The sequence below is a fragment of the Lissotriton vulgaris genome, chromosome 4_1 (assembly GCF_964263255.1).
Source record: "Lissotriton vulgaris chromosome 4_1, aLisVul1.2, whole genome shotgun sequence".
Lineage (NCBI taxonomy): Eukaryota > Metazoa > Chordata > Amphibia > Caudata > Salamandridae > Lissotriton > Lissotriton vulgaris.
This window is the reverse complement of record NC_141691.1, coordinates 1,617,332,834-1,617,360,024: the sequence shown is the minus strand read 5'-3', so window position 1 is coordinate 1,617,360,024 and position 27,191 is coordinate 1,617,332,834.

The window sequence follows — 27,191 nt, the reverse complement described above, 5'->3', positions numbered from 1 at the left end:
CCCAGAAGATATTAGCTCTCTCAACACAACTTTACTAAAAACCCAAAACTGGCTAACCCGCAACCACCTCAAACTCAATGCCATCAAATGGAATACCTCCTAATAGTCCCACCGAATCACTCGCCCTGGATCGATCTATGGATGAACCATCTAACTGCTCTCAACTGCACACCACACATTATAGATTCCACAAGATCTCTGGAAATAACTCTTGACAAGAACCAGAACATGAAGGAAGGCATAAGTTGGGGGAGCTGGGGGGGCCACCTCACCTCAGCCGACCTCCGATTTGCCTGTGTCTGCCGGTGCCGTCGGGTGGGCTCCGGCACGCACCGTTGATGTGCACTTGGTCCGGGGCACGCCGGGTGGCTCCGGTCGTGCTCGCTGGCCTGGGGGCTGCTCCTGGTCGTAGGCCGCGCCGGGTGGGCTCCGGTCGCGGTCTTCTGTTGTGTCTTGCCGGGCGGGCACCGGCTGTGCTCCTGTCCGCCCCTGGCACCGATGGCCCAGGCCGGGTGCAGGCCGCGTCGGGTAGGCTCCGATCGCGGTCTTCTGTTAGGTGTAGGCCGCGTCGGGTGGGCTCCGGTCGCGGTCCTCTGTTAGGTGCAGGCCGCGTCGGGTGGGCTCCGGTCGCGGTCCTCTGTTAGGCGCAGGCCGCGTCGGGTGGGCTCCGATCGCGGTCCTCTGTTAGGTGCAGGCCGCGTCGGGAGGGCTCCGGTCGCGGTCCTCTTCTATTCAGTGCCGGGCGGGCACCGGTCGTGCTCCTGTCCGCCCCTCGCACCGATGGCCCAGGATAGGTGTAGGCCGCGTCGGGTGGGCTCCGGTCGCGGTCTCCTTCCCCACAACCGGGTGGAGCTCCGGTCACGCTCCGGGTCGCCTGCTTCCTCAGCGCGGGAAGGGGAGCGTCTTCGCTCTCTGTGCCGGTGTCTCTTCTCCGGAGGCAGCGCGGTCTCCCGTCGTCCTTCGTCCGTCTTCTGCTGTGCCCACCATCAAGATTCCTTCGCGCCGTGCTGCTCCCCCCGCTCCTGTGCATAGGAGTATCACTGGGGGGAGCGCGCTTATATGCCCCCCGCCACGTATGTCTCCACCTGGGGAATCCCCCCATTGGGGGGTTTGAATCTCGCCTGCCCCCCCCATTGGCCGGTGCGCGGCGGCAGAAGCAAGGAACAGGGTGGGGGGGGGCTAGCCCGGCCCTTCCGGGGTCCCCTTGCTTGCTCGGGAGACCCCGTTTTCCCGCATTTCCTTTCGTTCCCGGGCCATCTTCCCCCCTTTGTTGTCTCTTCGGGGGCTCGCCGCGTGGTTATGGCGACGGCTCCCTAGCCCCTACGGGGGTCCACCTCTGCAGTAACACTTGACAAGAACCTGAACATGAAGGAAGGCATAAGTTACACAGGCTAAGGTACAAACTACCAAATTAACATTTTCTGGAAATTAAAAGCCTTTCACCCTCAAGAGCACCTGGCACTATTTAGTTGTTTATATGTAAAAACTATCTGAATAATTGTTATAAATTGTAAATATCCAATCCAACTGTATTCGGGCTCCTCTCTGTCTGCCATCCGTACGATCCATTTCGAATGCCACTGCGCAGTCTAATTGTCATTATTCTTTTATGATTTTTTTGCCACAAGACCCACTGTTTCTTGACATACAGTAACTACCCCGGTTCCTTGTGAGTAGGGTTCCCTTGTTTTTTCTTATTAAAGTTACAATACATCACATTTTTTTAAAACCTTTATTTACCATTTTAAAGAATCAAACAGTTACACAGCCATCAATATGCAGCGACATTCCATACAAAAAATCTACGAAAGTAGAAAAGAAAGAATAATCGCAACAAAAAAGGAAGAAAGGTATACTAGTACAATACATCACATTTTAGGAAAATACACACAAGTTGGAATGCAAAGGCAAGCAGGAATGATCTTGGGTCCTTGGCGTTCAAAGGAATCCCTCTTCTACACCTTGCTTGAAAACCTGATGCTTTATGTGTGGCTGTGTCTTCCTGAGTAAAGGCATCCTTGGGAGGTTTCCAAAGGCCCCTCCAACTTCCAAATAAAGGCTTTCATTGATTCTACTTTTATATGGCCAATGATGAACTCTATATTTTCTCTTGCTGGGTCAAGAAAGTGATTATTTTTGTGGGGAAGGCTCTAGGACACTGGCGTAATGTGCAGGCGGAACCTTGGCTGCTAATCTGTATTTCTAGCTTGTGATAGCTTTGTTGCTTGGAGGAAAACATGAAACGTAACTGCACAAAACAAATAGTGGATCAGGAAAAGTGTTCAACTGCCATGTAAAATTCGATGTGTGCTCTGAATATTGCCAGCATGGAAAGGAACAAGGACTGATTGACAAAGGAATTAGTTCCACCTATTTTGAAAGATTCGTGAAGTGTGAAGGGAGCAGTACGAGGAATTCTTTTTGGGCATGTTTTATAAACACAGGAAACGGGGCTCTAAGTGCGCCAGGTCCTGCCGGTGCCCAACACGGGTAGCTCTAAAAAGCAGGTGCTGAACAGGTCCCTATTGGGCTCTCAGATTTTGCCCTCACCATCAGGGTAAAAAAAAGAATCTTAACTCTGCAGCAGTACTACCCTCCGCAGCCTTTGATGTAACTTCAAAGAGACTCGTTATAGTTTTTCCAAAATCATTTCAAATCTGCAGCATATATTTAATATTCTATACCAGGAAGCCATAGTTGTTGCTCATTTGCCTTATGCAACTAACAACCATTGACAAAGCCAAGAGTCCTGGCTTGTTGTAAGTGTAATGTTACTTTTTGAATTAAAATATAGGTGGATTCAATGATAGAAGCAGCAGAATACCAGTTGGGCAGCACACTATGATATAACACATATTTTTAGCTTACGTGTTTTAAGCCACGCCCTTAATTTGATTGGGCGCGCCCCTTTAAGAGACCCACAGTTTTTTCATCCCACTTAAAGCCCTGACAGCAACATACAATGGATGATTTTGCAGCAATCCTTGTTATATTGTACTGCGACCCATACATACCTCTATACGGTCAAGGGGGGAACTACAATTACTGCAGCAGAAGGAGCCCAGAAGTGTGGCGAGCTTTCTAGACCCCAGTTACGGTGGTCTTATATTATTCAGCTCGGAGGAGGTGGACACATTTTTCTTCCTTCCATTAAGCTATGCTACTGGAAACTATAAATCATATAGGGCTACGAATGCTTCTCACTCATTCAGTCGCGGCCAGCATAGCTCACGGGTGGGGGTCGCAGGTGGGGGTCGCGCAGGGAGTTCACGCAGGGTGGGGGTTAATTTAATAATTAAAAAGATTTTTTTAATTTATCTTCTCTGCTCCTGCTCTCCCGCCTCCAGATGGAACAGGAAGCAGAAGCAGACAGCCAGGTTACCTCCCCTAAGCCAATCACAACGCTGTAAGTTGTGTTGTGATTGGTTGGGACGCCACCCAGCCAGTGGCTTATGGGGAGGCCATGTTCTCTGCATGGAGAAGGGCAGAGTGCGCATGACTGGTTTGGGCGGGGACGTGGCTAGCAGCCGGCAATGGTGGCCGCGTGAGCGAGGAGCTCCTTCCTCGAGCCCCATAAATCCTGTAAAGATCGGATCCCAGGACCCCCCGACTCCCGGGAGGTGATGGGGGAGGAAATCCCCCCCCCGGCAGTGGCGAGGTGTGACTGCGAGCGCTCAAGAAGGCTCGCTAAGGAACTTTTACGGACCGGCTGGAGAGCCGCGAAACACTACACAAGATGGCGGCCACGGCCGGGACTCGGCCTCAATACTGAGCCGGCAGAGGCAACAGCGGGAAGCAGGCGGAAATAGGCCTGAGGTGCCAGCAGCCGTAGAGTGACCACCGAGGGGCCATTCGAGACCGACGGCCGAGCAGTGAGCGAGGCAAGGTAGTACCGACCTGCGGTGGGAGTGGCCTGCGGTGCGGCGTCCGAGGCTGGAGCGCGACCGCCGCAGAGACCTGAGGCGCTGGAGTCTGGAGCGAGAGCGTGACAAAGCAGCGCAAGAAGGCAGCCAGAGCGACCCGCGGCCATACCGAGGACTGCGCCCGCCTGGGGGAAGAGGCGGTTAGTAGAGGACGGGAGTGGGGCCTACGGTGGTTTCCCCCAGGTCCCTGAACTCGCAGTGGGGGCGAAGCCAAGGTGAGCGCGGGCCCTCGATTTCTAGTGGGTGGCGGCCTAGCGGATCACAGTCAGTGCTCCTGGGGATCCCGATGCCCAGCTTCCGCTGGGGGATTGCAACAAGAATACGACGGAGAACAGTGGCGGGGCACCAGGGCGCCAGAGCTTGGACAGACGCCCGGAGGTGACTTGCGGCCTGGATCCTACAGGGCAGGGGGTATGTGCAGCGAGGCCCGCTCGGGGCTCACCACGGCCTGGTAGGCGGCTAAGGGAAACCCTGTGCCAGCACCGCCACACGTAGCGGACGACAGGGAGAGTGGCCGACATCGGAGAGGGCGGAGGGCCTGAGCCGCGAAAACAGCCCGGCTGGCAGCCATTGAGAGGGGCCAGCGGCGGTTGCTTGGCATAATCCATGTCGCAGGGCCTACAGTGGACGACCTGAGACCCGTGTGGTGGAAAAAAGGATCAACCCCAGTGGAAGGCCCATTAGCGGCGTGGATGGGGAGCGTGAATGCACTGGACACTGCGGTCGGCAGGCGCTACCGAGGGTGACCGAAAGCGGAGATTCCCCTGATGGGGACCCGGGCCCTCTCCGGCCTCCGACTACACCGCGGGGTAAAGAAGGCGGAACTGCCCGCCTGATGAGTCCCGGGGCCCACGGAAGGAGCGTAACCAGGGGCAAGAGACGGCATTAAGGGCAGCTTGTGTATCTGCCTCGCACGTCAAAGGTAAACTAACTCTGGACATCCTGGGCTGAACAGTGGGGACTCAGTGCGAACCAGGGAATTGAGAGCAGAGCCATCGGTGGTCCTTCCTGGAACCCACATAACAGGAACCGGTAGGGAACGACCCCATCAATCCAGCTCTAGAGCCAACCGATGATGGGAAAACCCAAAGGGACCAAGAGCAGCGCCTCGCCAACGGCAGAAGAAGAAAAACGTGTGAGAGAAGAGCCCAAAGCCATGGAGCAGGTACGGGATCCTACGCTGCAGCAACAACTTGATAGGATTCTGTTGGCGATAACAGACACACGCACGGCACTCCAGCAGGACATAGCACAAGTAGCCACGGGATTGGGCTTACTGAGAGCCAATCATGGAAAATTGGCGGACAGGGTCACGGAAGTGGAGAAATCGATCCAAAGCATTGAACTACTGCAGAAGTATTTTAAGGCCGCCATGAATAATGTGTTGGACAGTATGGATGCTCTGAAATGGAGGGCGGAGAATGCCGAAGGTCGCAATTGCCGGAACAACATCCGGGTGGTTGGATTATCGGAGAAAATTGAATGATCGGATATGGTGCAATACCTGAAAAATTGGCTCCAAACGGTGGTGGCACAGGAGGGACTGTCGACCTTTTACACCCTAGAGTGGGCACACCGAGTCCTGGCCAGACCGCCCCAACAGGGCAGGCCGCCTCGTCCAGTTGTAGCACGTCTACTGCACTTCAAAAATAGGGACCTGATCCTCCAGTCAGCGCAAACAAACGGCCCATTTCAAGTGGAGAATAGCAGAGTGAATATCTTCCTGGACTACACGTACGAAACCCAGCACCGCCGAACCTCTTTCTTGGCAATCAAGAGGGAACTACTGCCAGAGGGCCTCCAGTATTCTCTTCTGTTCTCGGCAAGGCTTCGGATCATTGTGGACGGTAAAACACACTTCTTTGATTCCCCAGACGATGCCTGTGCCTGGTTGGAACTCTATAAAGCCGGGAAGGATAACAGTGAGCACGGACTACAGATCGCTTCAGAGAGTCTGCCGCAGCGGAAATCACGATGGATACGCAATAGACAGCGAGGATTGCGGAGGCCCCCCGTGTCACAGACGGCGGCAGAACGGAAGGAGGTGTTGGTAGCGGTGTCCACGATCTCGGCTACGCATCAGCCTGTGTCGCTGGAGGGCACGGATTCGGAGAAAGGCAATGCCCGAACAGACACAGACCACTCGGACACGGACAGTGAACGCCTACCGAACGTCACGCCGAAAACAGCGGAGGAGATACTGGATGAAGGGTAGCTGCTCCTGCACAAGAGTCCAGATGGAGAACGTAGAACTATTAAAGACATCTGCCTGAGGCCTTACAGGGGAGGTTGGTCCAAAGAGTAATGTTGGGGGGGGGGGGCAAGGGAGGGCGGGTAATCTCTGGGGGTACTAGTACATTGGGCTTACGGGGACTAAAAGGACTGCCGCAGTAGGTAAACACCAGCCGGCGCACGGTCCCCCCTCATTGCCCTTAAGGCGTTCCCGCAGTAGCGACTGGCGGGTTTAGCATACAAGTTACGAGTTGAACTAGTTTGGATGGGAACTAGGCGGTTGCTGAGTCCTATTCTGGGGGTGGTGGAGGGGTGGTGGGAGTAGTTTGGGGACAAGTTTGGGAGGGATAGCCACTGATGCAGAAGCGGACTTAAGAGGGAGGATGTTCCAGACACTTATAGACAATGGTTGACACAGCAGACTTAAGAAGCATAACCTGGAATGTGAGGGGTCTCCATACCATGACTCGACGACACAAAGTGCATGCCTACCTGGTTCGCAGGGGGGTGCATATAGCACTACTCCAAGAGACACATCTTACCAAAGCTGATTGACTAGCGCTGCAGCGTAGATGGAGAGGCCAGGTATATAACACTACATACTAGGCATTCGCGAGGGGTGTCCTGATCTGGGCGAGGGCGAGAGTCCCCTTCCAAATGAATAGCAAACTGATAGATCCTGACGGTCGGTTTGTGGCGGTGCAGGGGAAGCTCCGAGGCAAGGACGTAGCACTTTGTAGTGTATATGCGCCCAATGTTGACCAACTGGAATTTTTGGCGAAATTGTCTGGGACTTTGGCACAATATTTGGCCGGCCCAGTGCTAATGGGTGGGGACTTCAACTCTGTAGCAGATGTTGCCCTCGATAGATCACATTCTACGTTGGCAGAGTCCCCAGTCTGTAGGTTGACTAAGGGTAGACAAGACTGGCAAACGAGGTGGGGCCTAGTGGACATCTGTCGGGTCCATCACCCACAGGACCGTGATTATTCCTACTATTCCGGAATGCATGACCTACATGTAAGGCTATATGTGGTGCTGTGCTCTGCGAGGGTACAACGTGCTGTAACACGCTCCGAATATCTCGCTAGAACGATTTCGGATAATAACCCTCTGCTCATTACGATGCACTGGGTGACTGGAGTGTCTAGCATTCCTACTTGGAGACTGCGCCCCGAGACGGTGGATGACCCACTCTTTCAGAAAATGCTGAGAGAGGGGATTGCTAACTACTTTGCCAAAAATGCACATTCAACGGCTACAAGAGCGATGGAGTTGGATGCTTTCAAAGTAGTGATCAGGGGTATTTGTATAGGGAAACATGCAGGGGTACGGAAGGTGCTCCTAACAGACCTGGCCATGGCCGAGGCCAAACTGCGCGAACCAGAACGGGCGCGTCCCGGGAACCCCGACATACAGGGGGAGGTTGGTGAAGCAAGGGAGGCAGTGGCATTGGAGATGGAGCGATTACGCAGCTATGACCATAAAGCCTACGTGATGAGAACGCATGCTGAGGGTGACAAGGTGGGCACGTTGATGGCTTGGATGGTGAACCCCACTAACCGAGGTTCCTCGATCTTGGCGCTGGAGACTGGGGAAGAGACAGTAGTTCATGCTCAGAACGAGATCCTCCACAGCTTCTTGCGCTATTATGAGACATTGTATCAAAGCACCCTAGTGGTCGATGACCCTGCTGTTGACGCCTTCCTTGAAACGCTGCACCTGCCAGGGCTGGAACGGGAACAGGGGGAGAGTTTAGGGAGAGACATAGAAATAGGAGAAATCAGGGGAGCCATCAAACGTATGGCCCGCAATAAAACCCGGTGTGGAGTTTTACACGAAATTTATAGACGAGCTGGCACCTAGGCTCGAAGAGGTATACAAGGAGGCAAGAGAACTAGGACAATTGTCCCAATCCATGCGGGAGGCGCTAGTGATCCCGCTGTTGAAACCAGGCCGTATAAGTGAGGAGATGGCCTCTTACCGCCCGCTATCAATGTTAACCACTGACTATAAAATACTCAGCAGTGTACTAGCGACCCGATTGCTACAGCACATTACCACACTGATCCATCAGGATCAGGCCGGCTTTATACCCACGAGGAACACAACCACAAACGTGAGGCGGCTCATACGACTAATGGGGGAGGTGCACCCTGAAGCGCAGCAACCCATGATATTGTCAGTGGACATTGAGAAAGCATTTGATAGCCTGGAGTGGGGGTACTTATATAAGACGATGGAGCGCTTTGGCCTAGGTACAGGCTTCCTACAATGGACTAAAGTCTTGTGTGAGAAGGTGGCCTGATATGCAGTGGTCACTATTCTAGTGAACACTATGTATCAGTCCAGCAACCCTTATTGATGATTGGTTGTAAGTCAACCTTATAGACCAGCTATCCTAGTAGCGTGGATACGAGCAGTCTAAGGCTAAAGACTCGAGAGGGCGTGTTAAGCCAGCTGTTTACCACACATATACCCCTTGAATACCAAGTGAAAGGACACCACACAAGTGTTATGAAAATAAACAGTTATTTATTAAGAATCACAACAGCCCTGTACTCTTTATGAGGACAGGGTACTAAGCACAAACCAAAACTCTTACAAAAATACTTAAGTTAGCACAGTATATACGAATGCCCGAGGGGCACGGAAAACCATATACTCTGAAAGTGGAATGCGAAATTACTAGCAGGTAAGTACAGTACTAATAGGCTTTGGAATCGCTAGGACTTGACTATAGAATCGTTAGATTACTTCTAGGAGACCCAGGGGACTCGGGTGCAGTGTGTGCACTCTCACGCGAGATGCGGGACAAAGTCTATGGTAGCTAGAAATTGCAAAGTTAGTGTTCTCGGGCGAACCCGACCTGGTAGGGAGAAAACGAAAGTGGATCCTGACCCTTGGATAGTGAGGCTATGCTGGGGCACCGAAATGCCGAAGTTACCTAGCCCAGGGGCTGCAGCTGCATAGGACTCAAAAGACGTCGGGAATCCTCGTTGCCGGACCAGGAGCCTGGAAGAAAGAAGTTGCTGGCAGGCGACCAGTGAAGAAAGTTCGGTGGATCCAAGCCTGGATCGATGGAAGATGACACCTGAAAGCAGAGGGGACCAAGTTCGAGACTACTAGCCAGTAGTCAGTGGGCACCAGGAGGGCACCGGATGGTAGCCACCTCGACTAGGTGAGTGGGTGACGCTGTGCTCGAAGATCTCACGGACCAGGAGGCGTTGTCGGCGACCAGGAAGGAGGAACGAGCTGTCCCACGAAGATTGAAGCTGTCGGCGTCGCTGGACCCAGGATTGGGCAACAAAGCCTTGGCAAATTCAAGCCCACGCGGTGGACCTAAAATGGCGTCTGGAGTGGACCAGGAGGGTCCGGGGTGCTTCTCTTGAAGAAGGAAGCAAGGGCCATTCTGGAGCAACCAGACCAGCAGCAGTGATGTCGTCGGGCGTCGTGAAGAAGGCCACAAGCCAGCCGGCTAGTAGCCACACAGCGCGGTGAGCACGCAAAAGCAGAAGGGCCCCACGCAGATCGTGGAGATGCTGGAGGGCTGATCTTCGGTGCTGGAGCTGCTCAGGGTTGGGGCTTCTCGGACCCCAAAGCACTCACCAGTGGAAGACTCGGTGGGCTTGTTACAAAGAAGTCGTGCAGTCTTGGCGATCGTCGGTCCCTCGAGGTCTCGTCGCACTCACGGTTCTCAGCTTTGCTGTAGAGGTGAGTAGAGGTCAGAGGTGCCAGGGAAGCCGGGTCTCGTCGAGCTGGGTCGTCGGATTCGTGAAGAAGGACTTGCAGCAGACCGCAGTGTTCTTAGGATGGTGCCTGCGGATGCAGGGTGACTACTCCTTAGCCACAAGGGAGAATCTTGAAGAAGAAATCTTGATGTCCTTTCGTAGAAAGTCGTGTCTTGATTCCAAAGATGATCTAATTTGAACAGGGGGCCCGCTCCCATCTTTATACTAAAAAAGGGGGCTGACCCGGTGACTAGGTCCTGCCTATGGGTGGGACTAGGAGGGGGGTGGTTACACCCCTCTCCCATGCCGGACTTCCCCAGGCCAGGGGCTGGTGTGCCCCTGGAACTGGTTCTGACTGGCCTATGCGTAGTGAGCCACTCAGCAGTCACCTTCCTGAAAAGCCCTGCCTACCCAGGATACACAAAACCATGTCTGGGACGGTGCTAGCACCGCCCCTGACAGGAAACCCTTTGTCCAGGCTCCCCTCGCTGGAAGGACTCCCAGCTGCAGGGGGTCAGACTCGTGTCTGTGGTGGCAGCATCCATTTTGTGGAGCTGAGGCTTCGTTTAACTTTAACCGGGGTTCACAGTTATATACATGTCGTGTCCCTCTAGAAGGGTGGAATGCTAACCCCGTCGCCAGAATTGGCGAGGGGTTAGTATTCCAATTCGTATGACACCTTACTCGACATGTTTTGATAAAGCAATACCAAAGTTAGCATTTAACCGCGAGGATTATAATGCACTTAAGAGTATATGGTATGCAATATCATGGAACAGCTATTAGGACTTGGTTCCGCAAGCTGCAGACAGGCTCAGCTCATGCCAGAGCACCATCTCACACGATTCCAAGCACTCTGCCTTCAGGATTGTCAAGGCCTGCCATAGGAGTGACTGATAGGAATATGTGTGTCCATTTTAGGGTTAGGTATAGGTATACTACACCTACAGCAAAGGGTGATTACACGACTTTGCCCCAGCTGTCATTCAGCCAGTTGTGTCAAATTTAAGAGGCCAGCCAGGGGTGGCATAATACATGCTGCAGCCCCTGGCAGCCCTGGGTACACCTATGCCCTGAGTTACAGGGTCTGATAAGGTGGCCCAGTACCAATTGGTAAATGCACCTAGGGTACATGTGGTAATTTAGAGAGAGAACAGCCAGGCTGTGGGTCTGATTGGCAGGCCCACAGCCAGAGAAAGTCGTAAACCAGTGAAACAAAAGCAAAAAATCTGGGTGATCATAGGATTGCAGACCCTACTCTCCTACATGACCCCCCCCCCCCAAACTTTGGGACAATAAGCTAACCTTGACCAGGTGAGTCTTCTTGTTCTAAGTGGAAATATCTGGAGAGCCCATCGGCATTGCCATGATCAGTACCAGGTCTATGTTCCACTGTAAAGTCCATCCCCTGTAGGGAAATGGACCACCTAAGCAGTTTGGGGTTTTCACCCTTCATCTGATTTAGCCACAAGAGGGGCTTATGGTCGGTCTGAATCTTGAAGTGAGTGCCAAACAAGTATGGCCTCAGCTTCTTCAGGGCCCAAACCACAGCAAAGGCCTCCCTCTCAATAGCTGACCAATTCTTCTCTCTGGGGGTCAGCCTTCTGCTTATAAAAGCAATGGGCTGGTCTTGACCATTAAAATTCAGTTGAGAAAGAACAGCTCCCACACCCAACTCAGAAGCATCTTTTTGGACAATGAATGGTTTGGAGTAGTCTGGACTCTTAAGGATAGGTGCTGTGCACATGGCCTGCTTTAGGTCATCGAATGCTTTTTGACAGCCTGCTGTCCACTGAACCTTTTTTGGCATTTTCTTACTTGTCAGTTCATTTAATGGTGTCACAATGGAACCATAGTTCCTGACAAACTTCCTGTAGTATCCAGTCAGGCCCAAGAAAGCTCGAGCCTGAGTCTGGGTGGTTGGAGGAGCCCAGTCCCTGATTGACTGTATTTTGCTCTCCAGTGGTTGAACCTGGCCTCCACCTACAAGGTGGCCCAGGTATACAACCTGTGTCTGCCCTATCTGGCACTTGGTGGCCTTGATAGTGAGGCCTGCTGCTTGCAGAGCCTCTAACACTTTCCTCAGGTGGACCAGGTGATCCTCCCAGGTGGAGCTAAAGACAGCAATATCATCTAGATATGCTGCACAGAAGTCATCCAGCCCAGTAAGGACTTGATTCACCAACCTTTGGAAGGTGGCAGGTGCATTTTTCAGACCAAAGGGCATTACCACAAATTGATAATGCCCACCAGGGGTTGAAAATGCTGTCTTGGGCTTGGCATCCTCAGCTAACCTGATTTGCCAATGCCCAGCTGTTAAGTCAAATGTGCTTAAGTAGTTGGCAGAAGCCAATCTATCTATCAGCTCATCTGCCCTTGGTATTGGGTGGGCATCAGTCTTAGTGACTGTATTGAGACCCCTGTAGTCTACGCAAAACCTCATCTCTCTCTTACCATCCTGGGTGTGAGGCTTTGGCACTAGAACTACTGGACTAGCCCAAGGGCTATCTGAGGGTTCAATGACTCCCAACTCCAACATTTTCTGCACTTCAGTTTTTATGCAGTCTCTAACATGATCAGGCTGCCTGTAGATTTTACTCTTAACTGGCAGACTGTCCCCAGTGTCAACCTCATGGGTACACCAATTGGTCTGACTGGGTGTCAGAGAAAACATATGTCTGAAAGACTGAAGAACCTGTTTACAGTCTTTCTGTTGATGCTCAGTGAGGCTGCCACAAAAGACAACACCATCTACTGACCCATCATCAGGATTCTGAGTGAGCAGGTCTGGGAGAGGGTCACTCTCTTCCTCCTGTCCCTCATCTATGGCCATGAGCAAGCTCATGTCCTTCCTGTCGACATATGCTTTGAGCCTGTTGACATGGAGCACCCTGTGGGGGCTCCTGGGAGTTCCAAGGTCCACCAGGTAGGTGACCTCTCCCTTTTGCTCAAGAATTGTGTGGGGCCCAGACCATTTGTCTTTGAGTGCTGCTGGGGCCACTGGCTCCAACACCCACACCTTCTGTCCAGGCTGGTAAACAGTCAGGACAGCCTTTTGGTCATGCCAAGCTTTTTGAAGTTCTTGACTGGCCTTAAGGTTTTCAGATGCCTTCTCCATATACTCAGCCATCCTGGAGCGGAGACCAAGTACATAGTCCACTATGCTGGTTGCAGGCTTTTTGAGAGGTCTCTCCCATCCTTCCTTCACCAAACACAGGGGGCCTCTCACAGGATGCCCATACAAAAGTTCAAAAGGGCTGTAGCCAACCCCCTTTTGTGGGACCTCTCTGTAAGCAAACAGAAGGCAGGGTATCAGGACATCCCATCTACGCCTGAGCTTTTCAGGTAGTCCATGAATCATCCCTTTTAGGGTCCTGTTGAACCTTTCAACAAGCCCATTGCATTGTGGATGATAGGGTGTAGTGAATTTGTAATTGACACCACATTCCTTCCACATAGCAGTTAAGTAGCTTGACATGAAGTTTGCACCTCTGTCAGAGACAACCTCCTTAGGGAAGCCCACTCTGGAGAATACTCCAACTAGGGCCCTTGCCACCACAGGTGCTGTGGTGGTCCTAAGTGGAATAGCTTCAGGATACCTGGTGGCATGATCCACTACCACCAGTATAAACTTGTGCCCTGATGCTGTCTGGGGTTCCATTGGACCAACAATGTCAATCCCCACTCTTTCAAAGGGCACCCCTACCACAGGCATTGGTATAAGGGGGGCCTTTGTTGTGCCACCTGACTTACCACTGGCTTGGCAAGTGACACAGGAGCGACAAAACTCCTTGGTATCCTCATTCATGTGAGGCCAGTGAAAGTGTGAGACAAGCCTGTCCCAAGTCTTTGTCTGGCCTAAGTGACCTGCTAAGGGAATCTCATGGGCCAAGGTAAGTAGGAAACCTCTCTGAGACAAGGGTACAACCAGCCTCCTGGTCATGCCAGGCTTGGGGTCTCTTGACTCAGTGTACAGGAGTCCATCTTCCCAGTATACCTTGTGGGTACCTGTGGCGTTCCCAGCAGCCTCAGCAGCAGCCTGCTGTCTGAGGGGTTCAAGAGAAGGGCAGTCTAACTGGTCCTTCCCCAGGTCTTCCCTTGAGGGTCCCCCTGAACCCAAGAATTCAACTTGATCAAGTTCAAACTCTCTGGGCTCAGTTTCCCTCAATTCCTGTAGGTCAGCCTCCTCTGAGACTTGATCCTCAACCTGGGGCAAGGGGGAAGGCACAGCCTTAACCCTACTGCTCTTCTTCTTGGGAGGTGTCTGGTCCATTGTTCCAGGATCAAGCACCTGTTCAGTGGGGCATTTTCTGGCCTGTGACCTAGTCACAGCAAACACATGTGCTGGCAAACCTAACATTTCCAGGTGAGTCCTCTGCTCCACTTCTGACCATTGTGATGACTCCAAATCATTGCCCAACAAACAATCCACTGGGAGGTCTGAACTAACTACAACCTTCTTTTGGCCAGTTACCCCTCCCCAGGAGAAAGCTACAATTGCCATACTATGATTGGTACTGACATTGCTTGCATTGGTCACCAGGAATTCTGTACCTGGCATGATCTGTCCAGGGTCCACAAAGTTAGGTGTCACCATGGTGACACTGGCACAAGTGTCCCTATAGGCCTGAGCCATTATTCCATTAATGAAAGGTGTCTGTCTGTATTTGCCCAAAGTATTGGGACTTATGTCAGGGGACATATCCACATCCCCTGTACAAACAAGGACAGCCTGAGTGAGTGTACCAACTAAGTTGTCACACCCCTCAGAACCCAGGGTTAACCCTACTAAACCCTTGGGAGGTGCACTACCACTGCTGACTGTACTAGGGGGCACAGGTGCCTTAGGGGCTGCAGTGGCAGGAGTCTGCCCTCCTCCTTTCTTGGTGCACTCACTAAACCAGTGAGTTTTACTTTTGCAGTATTGGCACCACCTTTTAGATTGGCCTTCTTGGTTTTTCTTCTTCTGGGGAGCCTGACCCCCACCCTCTTTGGGTTGTTGGGGACCTGTCGAAGACTTCTGGTCATTTTGTTCCCCCTTAGAATCTTTACCCTTCTCGTCTGCTTTCTTCTGACCACCTTGATTCTGGCCCTGGTTCTGTTTAACTCTTGTTCTAACCCATCTGTCTGCCTTCTTTCCCAATTCTTGGGGAGAGGTCAGATCTGAGTCAACAAGATGCTGATGCAACAACTGGTTCTGACAATTGTTTAAAATTTGTTCTCTCATGATCAAATTGTACAATCCTGTATACTCAGTAACCTTACTGCCCAGCAACCAGCCCTCCAAAGCCTTAGTGGCACAATCTACAAAGTCAGACCAATCTTGAGACTGAGTTTTCTGGGTATCCCTGAACAGCAACCTGTACTGCTCAGTGGTTAGGCCAAACCCATCAATCAGTGTGTTTTTCAAGATTTGGTAATTGTTAGCATCCTCCACTCTAGTAGTGAGGAGCTTGTCTCTTCCTTTACCTTCAAAGGAGAGCCACAAGATAGCTGCCCACTGACTCTGGGGAACACCTTGCACAGTGCAGGCCCTCTCCAAAGCAGTAATCCATTTGTGGATGTCATCCCCTTGTTTAAAGGGGGGCACTATCTTACCCAGGTGTTTTGTATCAAAACTCCTTTCCCTATTGCTAGGTACAATGCTGCCACCAGTGGGGACTACCCCACTTAACTGTTGCTCTCTAGCAAAGGCAAGCCTCTCTTTGGCCAGGGCAAGTTCTTCCCTTTCAATCCTCAGATTGGCTGCCCTTTCTTTAGCTTCATACACTCTCCTCTGAGGGGAAGTCATCCCTCTTTGGGAAGAGTTGTGAGAGCCATTGGTTTGAAGGGATCTGCCAGAGCCTCTTGACAGAGATCTGGCTCGTCCATTCCCAATGTTAAGCTGACCTGATAGTGGCCCCAGGGGTCCCCCAGTACCACTGTCATGTTTGCTTAAGTTGGACCTGGTTAGTCTGCTGACTTCTACCTGTCCCTTGTCTGCCTCATCCCCAGAGGGATCCTCATCCTCATCCTCCTCCTCATTTTCATTCTCAATGGAGAGGTGGATGAGGTCAGGGTCTCCTCTGGTTCCCTCAAGGGGAGGCATGCCTCCTTCTGGATTAGAAGGGCTGAGAAGTCTCTCAGCCTTTCTGGCATCATAAGTCTCCAGGAGACCAATCAGAAAGGAGGTGGTGGGGTTAGCCCCTTGCTTAATCTTCCTAGAGGTACACACTTGTCGTAACTCATGGAAGCTAAGCACAGTATATCTGGAAGGAATGACCTGTGGAGGGTCAACTGACACAAGGGGAGACTCAGAGTTTCCTCCTTTGTCTGACATACTGTTTCTAGTGTGGTGTAAGTGATGCACCTACCTACACTATGTGTTTACCTACTGATCCCTTGCTAAGAGTTGCAGCCAAGGTGTGCTAAGCCTTGAGGAGCTGCAACAGCTGGTTCAGTAGAACTCAGAGTATTCTAAGCTTAGTTATATGTACTAACAGTACTTATGTGATCTTTCAACAAGATATTCTTAGGATACGTGTGGTAAAACAACAGCAAGCTCAAATCCCAACCGCTGCTCACCAATGTGAGAAGGTGGCCTGATATGCAGTGGTCACTATTCTAGTGAACACTATGTATCAGTCCAGCAACCCTTATTGATGATTGGTTGTAAGTCAACCTTATAGACCAGCTATCCTAGTAGCGTGGATACGAGCAGTCTAAGGCTAAAGACTCGAGAGGGCGTGTTAAGCCAGCTGTTTACCACACATATACCCCTTGAATACCAAGTGAAAGGACACCACACAAGTGTTATGAAAATAAACAGTTATTTATTAAGAATCACAACAGCCCTGTACTCTTTATGAGGACAGGGTACTAAGCACAAACCAAAACTCTTACAAAAATACTTAAGTTAGCACAGTATATACGAATGCCCGAGGGGCACGGAAAACCATATACTCTGAAAGTGGAACGCAAAATTACTAGCAGGTAAGTACAGTACTAATAGGCTTTGGAATCGCTAGGACTTGACTATAGAATCGTTAGATTACTTCTAGGAGACCCAGGGGACTCGGGTGCAGTGTGTGCACTCTCTCGCGAGATGCGGGACAAAGTCTATGGTAGCTAGAAATTGCAAAGTTAGTGTTCTCGGGCGAACCCGACCTGGTAGGGAGAAAACGAAAGTGGATCCTGACCCTTGGATAGTGAGGCTATGCTGGGGCACCGAAATGCCGAAGTTTCCTAGCCCAGGGGCTGCAGCTGCATAGGACTCAAAAGACGTCGGGAATCCTCGTTGCCGGACCAGGAGCCTGGAAGAAAGAAGTTGCTGGCAGGCGACCAGTGAAGAAAGTTCGGTGGATCCAAGCCTGGATCGATGGAAGATGACACCTGAAAGCAGAGGGGACCAAGTTCGAGACTACTAGCCAGTAGTCAGTGGGCACCAGGAGGGCACCGGATGGTAGCCACCTCGACTAGGTGAGTGGGTGACGCTGTGCTCGAAGATCTCACGGACCAGGAGGCGTTGTCGGCGACCAGGAAGGAGGAACGAGCTGTCCCACGAAGATTGAAGCTGTCGGCGTCGCTGGACCCAGGATTGGGCAACAAAGCCTTGGCAAATTCAAGCCCACGCGGTGGACCTAAAATGGCGTCTGGAGTGGACCAGGAGGGTCCGGGGTGCTTCTCTTGAAGAAGGAAGCAAGGGCCAGTCTGGAGAACCCGACCAGCAGCAGTGATGTCGTCGGGCGTCGTGAAGAAGGCCACAAGCCAGCCGGCTAGTAGCCACACAGCGCGGTGAGCACGCAAAAGCAGAAGGGCCCCACGCAGATCGTGGAGATGCTGGAGGGCTGATCTTCGGTGCTGGAGCTGCTCAGGGTTGGGGCTTCTCGGACCCCAAAGCACTCACCAGTGGAAGACTCGGTGGGCTTGTTACAAAGAAGTCATGCAGTCTTGGCGATCGTCGGTCCCTCGAGGTCTCGTCGCACTCACTGTTCTCAGCTTTGCTGTAGAGGTGAGTAGAGGTCAGAGGTGCCAGGGAAGCCGGGTCTCGTCGAGCTGGGTCGTCGGATTCGTGAAGAAGGACTTGCAGCAGACCGCAGTGTTCTTAGGATGGTGCCTGCGGATGCAGGGTGACTACTCCTTAGCCACAAGGGAGAATCTTGAAGAAGAAATCTTGATGTCCTTTCGTAGAAAGTCGTGTCTTGATTCCAAAGATGATCTAATTTGAACAGGGGGCCCGCTCCCATCTTTATACTAAAAAAGGGGGCTGACCCGGTGACTAGGTCCTGCCTATGGGTGGGACTAGGAGGGGGGTGGTTACACCCCTCTCCCATGCCGGACTTCCCCAGGCCAGGGGCTGGTGTGCCCCTGGAACTGGTTCTGACTGGCCTATGCGTAGTGAGCACCGGGGTGCCACTCAGCAGTCACCTTCCTGAAAAGCCCTGCCTACCCAGGATACACAAAACCATGTCTGGGACGGTGCTAGCACCGCCCCTGACAGGAAACCCTTTGTCCAGGCTCCCCTCGCTGGAAGGACTCCCAGCTGCAGGGGGTCAGACTCGTGTCTGTGGTGGCAGCATCCATTTTGTGGAGCTGAGGCTTCGTTTAACTTTAACCGGGGTTCACACTTATATACATGTCGTGTCCCTCTAGAAGGGTGGAATGCTAACCCCGTCGCCAGAATTGGCGAGGGGTTAGTATTCCAATTCGTATGACACCTTACTCGACATGTTTTGATAAAGCAATACCAAAGTTAGCATTTAACCGCGAGGATTATAATGCACTTAAGAGTATATGGTATGCGATATCATGGAACAGCTATTAGGACTTGGTTCCGCAAGCTGCAGACAGGCTCAGCTCATGCCAGAGCACCATCTCACACGATTCCAAGCACTCTGCCTTCAGGATTGTCAAGGCCTGCCATAGGAGTGACTGATAGGAATCTGTGTGTCCATTTTAGGGTTAGGTATAGGTATACTACACCTACAGCAAAGGGTGATTACACGACTTTGCCCCAGCTGTCATGCAGCCAGTTGTGTCAAATTTAAGAGGCCAGCCAGGGGTGGCATAATAAATGCTGCAGCCCCTGGCAGCCCTGGGTACACCTATGCCCTGAGTTACAGGGTCTGATAAGGTGGCCCAGTACCAATTGGTAAATGCACCTAGGGTACATGTGGTAATTTAGAGAGAGAACAGCCAGGCTGTGGGTCTGATTGGCAGGCCCACAGCCAGAGAAAGTCGTAAACCAGTGAAACAAAAGCAAAACATCTGGGTGATCATAGGATTGCAGACCCTACTCTCCTACATCTTGTACACGTCAGCAGTAGTCAGAGTACGAGTGGGAACGCTGATCTCAGCACAATACCCTGTGAACAGGGGAACGAGGCAGGGATGCTCGCTATCCCCCCTTCTGTTTGCTATGGCGGTGGAGCCGCTTGCAGCAAAGGCCCGGTCGATGCCTACTATAGGGGATTAGGATGCGCAGGAAGCCCACAACATATATCGCTCTATGCAGACGATATGCTGCTCTTCCTTGAGGATGCAGATGGAGCATTGATTGGTGCTGACTCCCTCCTCTCAGATTTTGGCCTTATATCAGGTTTGAGAGTGAATTGGCTGAAAACATGAGTATTCCCAGTACAGCAGGGAGCGCTGAGGCCGATGACGGTTAGAGAGGTGTGGTGGGAGCCCACTTGCCTGAAATATCTAGGAGTGCATGTCTACCACAAGGAGGCAGATATATTGGAAGGCAATGTAGGACGTGGAATAGGGGCATTTAAGGGAAGCATGGCATTCTGGGCCACCCTTCCGTTATCAGTAACAGGTTGAATAGCCCTATTGAAAATGATAGCCCTCCCGCGCTTCCTGTATTATTTCAGAACGCTGCCGGTGTGAATACCGGGCTCGACCTTCAAGCTGTTGAAATCGCTGGTGGTGGCCTTCCTCTGGGGTTCGGGTAGGTGTAGAATTGCCAGGGCGACATTGGTCTGGCCCAAAGCTGAAGGAGGCTTGGCAGTTCCAGACTCTGAACTATACTACTTAGCAGACCAACTGCAATTTTTCACACAGGCAGTAGCAAGGGAATTCAGGGGACCGGAGGAACAGCGGGGTAAGGGCATACCACGCCACGTCCTATCCTTCATAACACTGCAGCAAAGGCTGACCCTTAAAGATCTCACACTGGAGGAGAGAACGATAAGACTCTGTTGGAACCGAACTCAGCGTAGAGCAGGAGTCGTACACCCATACCCACCTGAAATACCACTGGGTATGATAACGGCACTGCCTCACGGCGGGGACTGGTCGCCGCTGCAGGCCTGGGAGGAGGCTGGGCTCTAAGTATTGGGAGACCTGTATGAGGATGGAGCTCTGCTGCCCTACCGGACGCTACAGGACAGATTTGATCTGACCAGAGGAGGGTATTTGATACACGCAGCCCTGACGGGGGCAATACAAAAACACAGGCGAGAGGGGATAGTGGAGCCCAGGACCACGATGGCCTGCCAATACACAATGATGGCGGCTGGAACCTTCAAAGCGGTCACGTCCCTTTATTCAAGAATGCTCAACGAGGGATTACCCCCCCTAGATACGCTGAGAGAGAAATGGGAAGCCGACATAGGGAAAGCAATTCCTGAAGCTGCCTGGAGACAGGTAGTATGGAGAGCATGGAAGAGCTTGTGAAATGCGAGATTCCAATTAATACATTTTTACATCTTGCACAGAGCGTATATGATGCCTGGCATGTAAATACTTCGCAGTTGAGGATGCAGCGTGTCCGAGGTGCGCACAGGCAGGTGTCAACTTAGGGCACATGCTGTGGTCTTGCCCACAAATAGGAACCTACTGGAGGCAGGTGGGAGACACGCTGAATAACATAACGGAAAGACAATTAACGTTTGACATGGCCACTAGCATTCTACATTGGTTTCCCCATACACCCAAAAACAAACTAACAAGCAAATTCATAGACATGGGGCTCATACTAGCGAAAAGGGAACTCACGAGACATTGGAAGGCGACGGTGGGCCCTAGTAGCATGAGATAGAGAAAGGAACTGGTTAAGTGGGCGACTGGTGAGAGCGCGCTGCGATTCCAACGAGCGCGTAGGCGAGGGAGTGACAAAGAGTTAGAAGCAGCATCGGCATGGGAGGTGCTGGTGCAGGCTTTACGGGAGTGCGAGACGCAGGATGACTAGACGGGGTTTCTCATGAGACGAGGAGGCCTCTTGGTACGCCAGGATCCTCTTGACAGTTATTACACAGTGAACTCCTGAACTCAAACTGACCTGAGGGGTCGTTACAGCGGACGCATCGGTGGCATGGGTTGGGAGGGAGGTGGGAGATCATAGATTGTCCGGCGAGGGAGTTCTGGGACAACTGTCTAGCTCTGTTAGTTTTAGTGGGGATGATGCCTGAATACCGGTCGCTCCGCGAACACGGTACAAGGAGGGCACTCGATAGGAGATCTTGCTAGAGGGACAGTATTACTGATATAACTGGACCGTCTGTGTATCTGTTTGTGTTGTATGAAAACCAATAAAATTACGTTTATAAAAAAAAATTTACTGGTTTGGGCAGACCCAGGGGGCCAACCAAACAGTCTTTACGCACTAGAGAGTGGGCATGCACACCACTGCTGTCTTGCTCGCAGAGCAGCCCCGCCCACCTGCCCGCCCACAACCAAACATATACTGGTAATACATTGAAGTTATTGCCATTTTATATTTCTGCTTCTCGCACTGTGAGAAAGTAGTGAGGTGGCGCACCTCCGCCCTAGTGGAGGAGCCGCCCCTGCACTTATGACGTGTTGAAGCCCTACTACCCCTTCACGGAGATTTACACCGAGCTTTCACGTGTTTCCTTCTAGCAGGCCCACCAAGAGTTCACTGTCCCAACCGAACCTTTTTTAAAGCGGTGTTGGTCTTTAGTCCAGAGATCTTTGTTTTGTCAGAACATCACACTACGTCACCCAAGCACCTACGTTATGTGAGCACAGGCACCGACCATAACCACACATTTCAAGACAGAAAAACATTTTTGTGGGCAAACTAACAAGTCTATGCGAAACCAATAGCCTTAGGCAAAGACAGTCACTTCCCAAACTCCCATCCGGATCACCCTGTCAGTTCTACTTAAAATAACCAGTGAGTACTTTAACAATCAGAGCCAATTAGCTGTTCAAACACATTCCTCAAGTCCCATCACTTACTGCTAATTAATTCCAAGGAGACCACACCACACACAGGTGGCAGCTGTTTAGGCCGTTGGATATTACCCAGCTCAGTGTACCGAAGAAGCTGTGAATTCCAGCCGCATTTTTTCAGGGCATTAAGTCTGTCATAATAGTGCACTGCTGCAGCTTGAATCCTTACAAGCCTGTCGAGATACACTGCCGTTTAAAAAAAGCAAACTCTTTGTTTATAACATACTGTATTTACAGGAATGTGTAATAAGTATCATTACTTACATTCCTATAAACAACATTATCGAATTTTCCTTTTGCTATTGCAACTTTCATATCACTATTCTGGCAGTCTTAAAGAGGTATAAATGTTTAAATCGTTGATTCTGATAAGCATTTTTTTAATGGATTGCAACCTTCTCCCGTTTACAAAATAATGGAAAACACATTTTTTCACATGCCCCAAAGTTAACACCATGAGCCTCTGTTGGACTCATATCCACACATCCTACAGGGATTGTGAGATGCGTCCTTCTAAAATGTACTCTGGGTTGGACTGGGCAGAAAAATGGGCCTGAGCACCAAAATAAAAGTCCCTCCCCCCCCCCCTATAGTAATTCGGGCAGATGAAAAAGTGTCCCACATTTGCAAATCAGGGTAGTTTTGAACTTCTAAAGACATGCTATGTATGTGTTTTGGAGGATATGGACCACTGTGTGTATTTGTGTTTTAGATTTGTATTAATCATGTGTGTAAATTTCTCTTTTTGTATAATATTGGAGTGTTATTGTGTATGTAAATTTTATGTGGACCTCTCACGAGTTCCAAAACATAAATAAATAAACTTGAAACTTGAAACTATTTGTGTTTTCTGCAGGGAATGTTTGTGGAAATACCAGAAAAATATTCGGCCGTCAGACCAGGAAAAACGACCAAACTGCCAAAAAATTGCCTCACACACTGTCCTATTACATCAGCCCTCAGAGCACTGCCGCATTGCCCCTAAGGCCAGTCCGACCTGCATGTACTCACCTACTCGCTCGAACCTCCCATTCAACTTGGTCTGCTTTGTTTGTTTTACGGGCTGTCAATCTACTGTTGTTTCAAGTACCACGTGAAGTAAGGGAGATGGCCCCTCACAACAAGGGGGCGGAGAATCATTTTAAACAGTAAACATAAACCTCCCCTTGGGAGTTCCCCATATGGCTAAATGAGAAACGGTGATTTCCCAAGGGGAGATTTTGATTTTACTGTGTAAATGTAGATACACAGTGCTACACATATACTCACATATATTCAAAGTTTCATAGACAAATTAAATGCGTTTCTCAACTCACACAATACTAAAGACATTATCAAAGGTTTGGCTCACTCAAGTTGAAAATGATTAACTTTACTTACTGTATTTACATATTTACAAATCGTAAGACCCACCGTTTCAGGAATATGTTTCACATAAACAGTAATGCTCTGATTACTTTGCAGTAATCTTCATTACATTGAGTCCTAGTCTTCCTTGCCAAAGTACTAATATTATAAGGGTGACTCATGTTCAGGAAACAGGCAACGATGCAACTCCTTCAAATTTCAACATGACATTTCAAACCCTCCCTTGCTCTGTGGGCAAAATGCATGACCTCTGACCCTTAAGTCTTCTTAAGTCTTACCACCAGGGTGAAGACACAGATCACATAAAACAGGAGGGAGACATTGAGGGAATCTGTTATTGAATAACGAAGCAACGGAATGCCAAGTGGGTGGTTTTCCAATAAGCTTTAATGGAGAAACAACCCGGCGTCAGTCTTTTCCAAGGTGTCAGCATCAACTGACCATCTTGGAATTCCCTCCGCCTTACAATCTAACCCAGAACCTTATAATTAAAACACATGGAGGGCGTGGCTTGCAATCCAGCTGCAGAGGACGGACTTCCCGTGAGCTCCGCTCAGGATGAAAACGCGGATGCCGTGTAGTCCTTTCCTGCCGTTTTTGGAACCGCTTTTCTGAGCGACAGTGGCGTCGGAAGGTGTGCAGAACATGAGGAAGCAACTGTGCGGTGTTTCCTGGCAGTGAAACGGCGGATATTTGAACTGTCCCCTCAACTCGGGCGGCCGCCATTTTGTTTCCCATTACCGCGAATGTCTTCATGCACCTGTTTTCTTCTTGCCTAATACTGGTAACTTCAAAGGATAATTGTGGCATGGCTTTTATTGTGTCAAGCAGCTTTTAACACTTTTTGGGTGCCCAATGCATTTTGCCGCTAGATTTCTGCTCTAAATACAGTGTCTCTGAGGAGATATGGCAGCCATTTTAGGATTCATGCATGTGCAGTGCTTTCCTTCTTTTTGAAGGTCCTCATGTACATGTTTTTGAGACATCATACTTGAACTTAGTCGATCTTATTTTTTGATTGGACTCTATGACTTCCAGCTCTCTGCTTTCATATTGGACATGTTTTTCTTTTATGTGTGGAGAAATCACGGCCGCCATTTTGGGAACTACTAAGTTTGGTCTTCATTTTGCCTCTACTTGCTTCCTATGGCGACAGGATCTTTAAAGTGACTTTGCCTTTACGAACTACCATCTTACCCTTGTGCTGGCTTCAATTGTTGCTCCCTTTTGTGCTGTGGTTCTTATCACACAGTATTGCTGGTTTTCTTTTGCTACTTTCAATCCAGTGAGGGTATCAGCACTTAAGAGTTGTGCGTTCTTTGGCTGCTCCTTTGTGTCGCTTCATTTTATGCCACGCTCTGTATGCCCCTCTTACTGTCTAAGCATCTCTAAGCCAGTTCATTGGATCCTGTTGTTCTCTGTTGGTACCTACCTGCATAAGGCAATTTGACAGGCTTCCATTATTATGGCAAATAATTCCACCCCTCCTAAAATGTCACAAACTGGAACCAAACCTAAGAGACCTAAGAATGACCCTCCTTCTCCTATTGCATCTTCCTCTAATCCTGTTTTGGATTCCATTCTTGAAGAGGTGCGTAGTCTCCAACCTTTTATGTCCGCTACTAATGCAAAACTTCAACAAATTGAAGAGCGCTGGGTTGTTATGGAGGGCAAAGTTTTGAAACTGGAACAGCGTGTGAGTGATATTCAAGATGTCTCAACTAAAATTCCATTGTTGGAACAGGAGATCCTCGAACTCAAACTCCACACCGAGGATTTGGAGAATCGTAACCGTAGGAACAATCTACGCATTTATGGTGTTCCGGAAAATTTGGAGGGTTCTGACATGGTGTCCATTATACGTAAATTTCTTCAGGAACTTTTGGATCTCCAACCAGCTCCGCACCCTCTTAATATCCAAAGGGCCCATCGTCTTGGTTGTATTAATTCCAACTCCTCCAAACCACGTGGCATCATTCTGCTGTTCCTCGAATTCACAGAATTAATGTCTGTTCTGAAAGCCGCCAGGATCAAACGACGTCTCCAGTGGTCTGGTCATAACATTTTTATCTCACAGGATCTTTCATCGGCTACGAATGCACGACGCAAAGAGTTCTTGAATCTTTGACCTTTAATGCGACAACTGAACATTCAATATGGAATCCTGCATCCCTGTTTCTGCAAGATCACGCATAATGGCCGTACCAGATCCTATGATGATCTGCAAAAACTTCACGAGTATCTTCTGAGTGTCTCTCCTTCCAATATGGACACTGCTCATTAGTGTTTTCTCTCCTTCCTATTGTTCACTGTTGTTGTTCTTCTAATTCTTCCTGACCTCTTTTGCTTCTTCTCCTTTATTCTTGATCTGCTCCTTGAGGTTTTGTCCTCACATCCTTGTGTTTTTCCTTTTTGTATATATCCTGCTTTTTGGTAGCTCATGGGCTGAGTTCTCTCTCTGGCGCATCTTCGCCTCAGATGTTTTGGTTACTCTCTCTCTTTCCGTTCAGGCCTTTCAGCCATATTCATCAACATGAATTGCGCTCGCAAATTGGCCAGTTTCCGAGAATCTGGCCGTTTGCGAGTGAGATTTTTGCATTTGGGATTCATCATCCTAAATGCAAAAATCGCTATTACCGAAATCGCATATTTGCGAGGAATTGGATTTAAGGAATCTCTAATAGAGATTCCTTAAATCCAATTCATCAACCAATTGGAAATTGCGAATTCGCAATATTTGGTCGCAATTTACCACCAAGTCTGACTTGGTGGTAAATTGCGAAAAAAGAGTAAAAAGCACTTTAGTGCATTTTTTTCTTTTGCATGTTACACACACACATGTCCTCTGGACATGTGTGTGTGCAACACCTGTTCAAATGTGCATTTGAGGGGTGCTACAGGGTGTCCTTTGGACACCCCTGGCACCCTTCAAATCGCAATCTTATTTGCGATTAGCAAATTGCTAATCGCAAATAAGGAATACTCCCCATTCATTCCTATGGGCCTTTTGGCCCATAGGAATGAATGGGGAGTTTTTCCTTATTTGCGATTAGCAATTTGCTAATCGCAAATAAGGAATCAGTAGGAATCGCAATAAATTTTGCTAATCCTACATGAATCCCGTTTTGCGAGTCCTTAATAGCGAATCGCTATAATTCGCTATTAGGGCCTCGCAAAACGGGAGATTGATGAATCAGGCTGTTTGTGCCTTGATCTGTTTACTTCTTATCTTTCTGTTCTCCTCTACTTTTTCTCTTTCTTTCTTCTCCTTTTCTCTCTTTCTTTTTGGTTTCTTTGCTTCTTTTCCCACTTTCAATGCTATTCTATTCCTGAGCGATCTCTACTTCTCTTTTTGTTCTTCATATTGTCATTTTTTATATCCATGGTTTTCTCTGGTCTTGGTATTGTGAGCGTTTTGGAAATCCCCTTTTTCCATTAAGTAGGCATTTTTTGTCTTCCCGTTTGTAGTGATCTCCTTGCCATGTGTCTCTTCCACTTGCCACCCATCCTCCCCTCTCACCACCATGTGTAACTTTGTCTCGTGGAACGTGTGAGGTCTTGGTCATCCTGTCAAGCGTCAAAAGGTACTGTCTCATTTATCTAAATTTCATTCACAGGTTGTTTTTCTTCAGGAAACGCATTGTTCTGATGTTGAATCTCTTAAGCTTAAAAGACAATGGGTGGGCCAGGTTGTGTTCTCACCTGCTATTCAAACAAAGGAGGGGTTGCTATACTGTTTCATAAAGCATTAAAT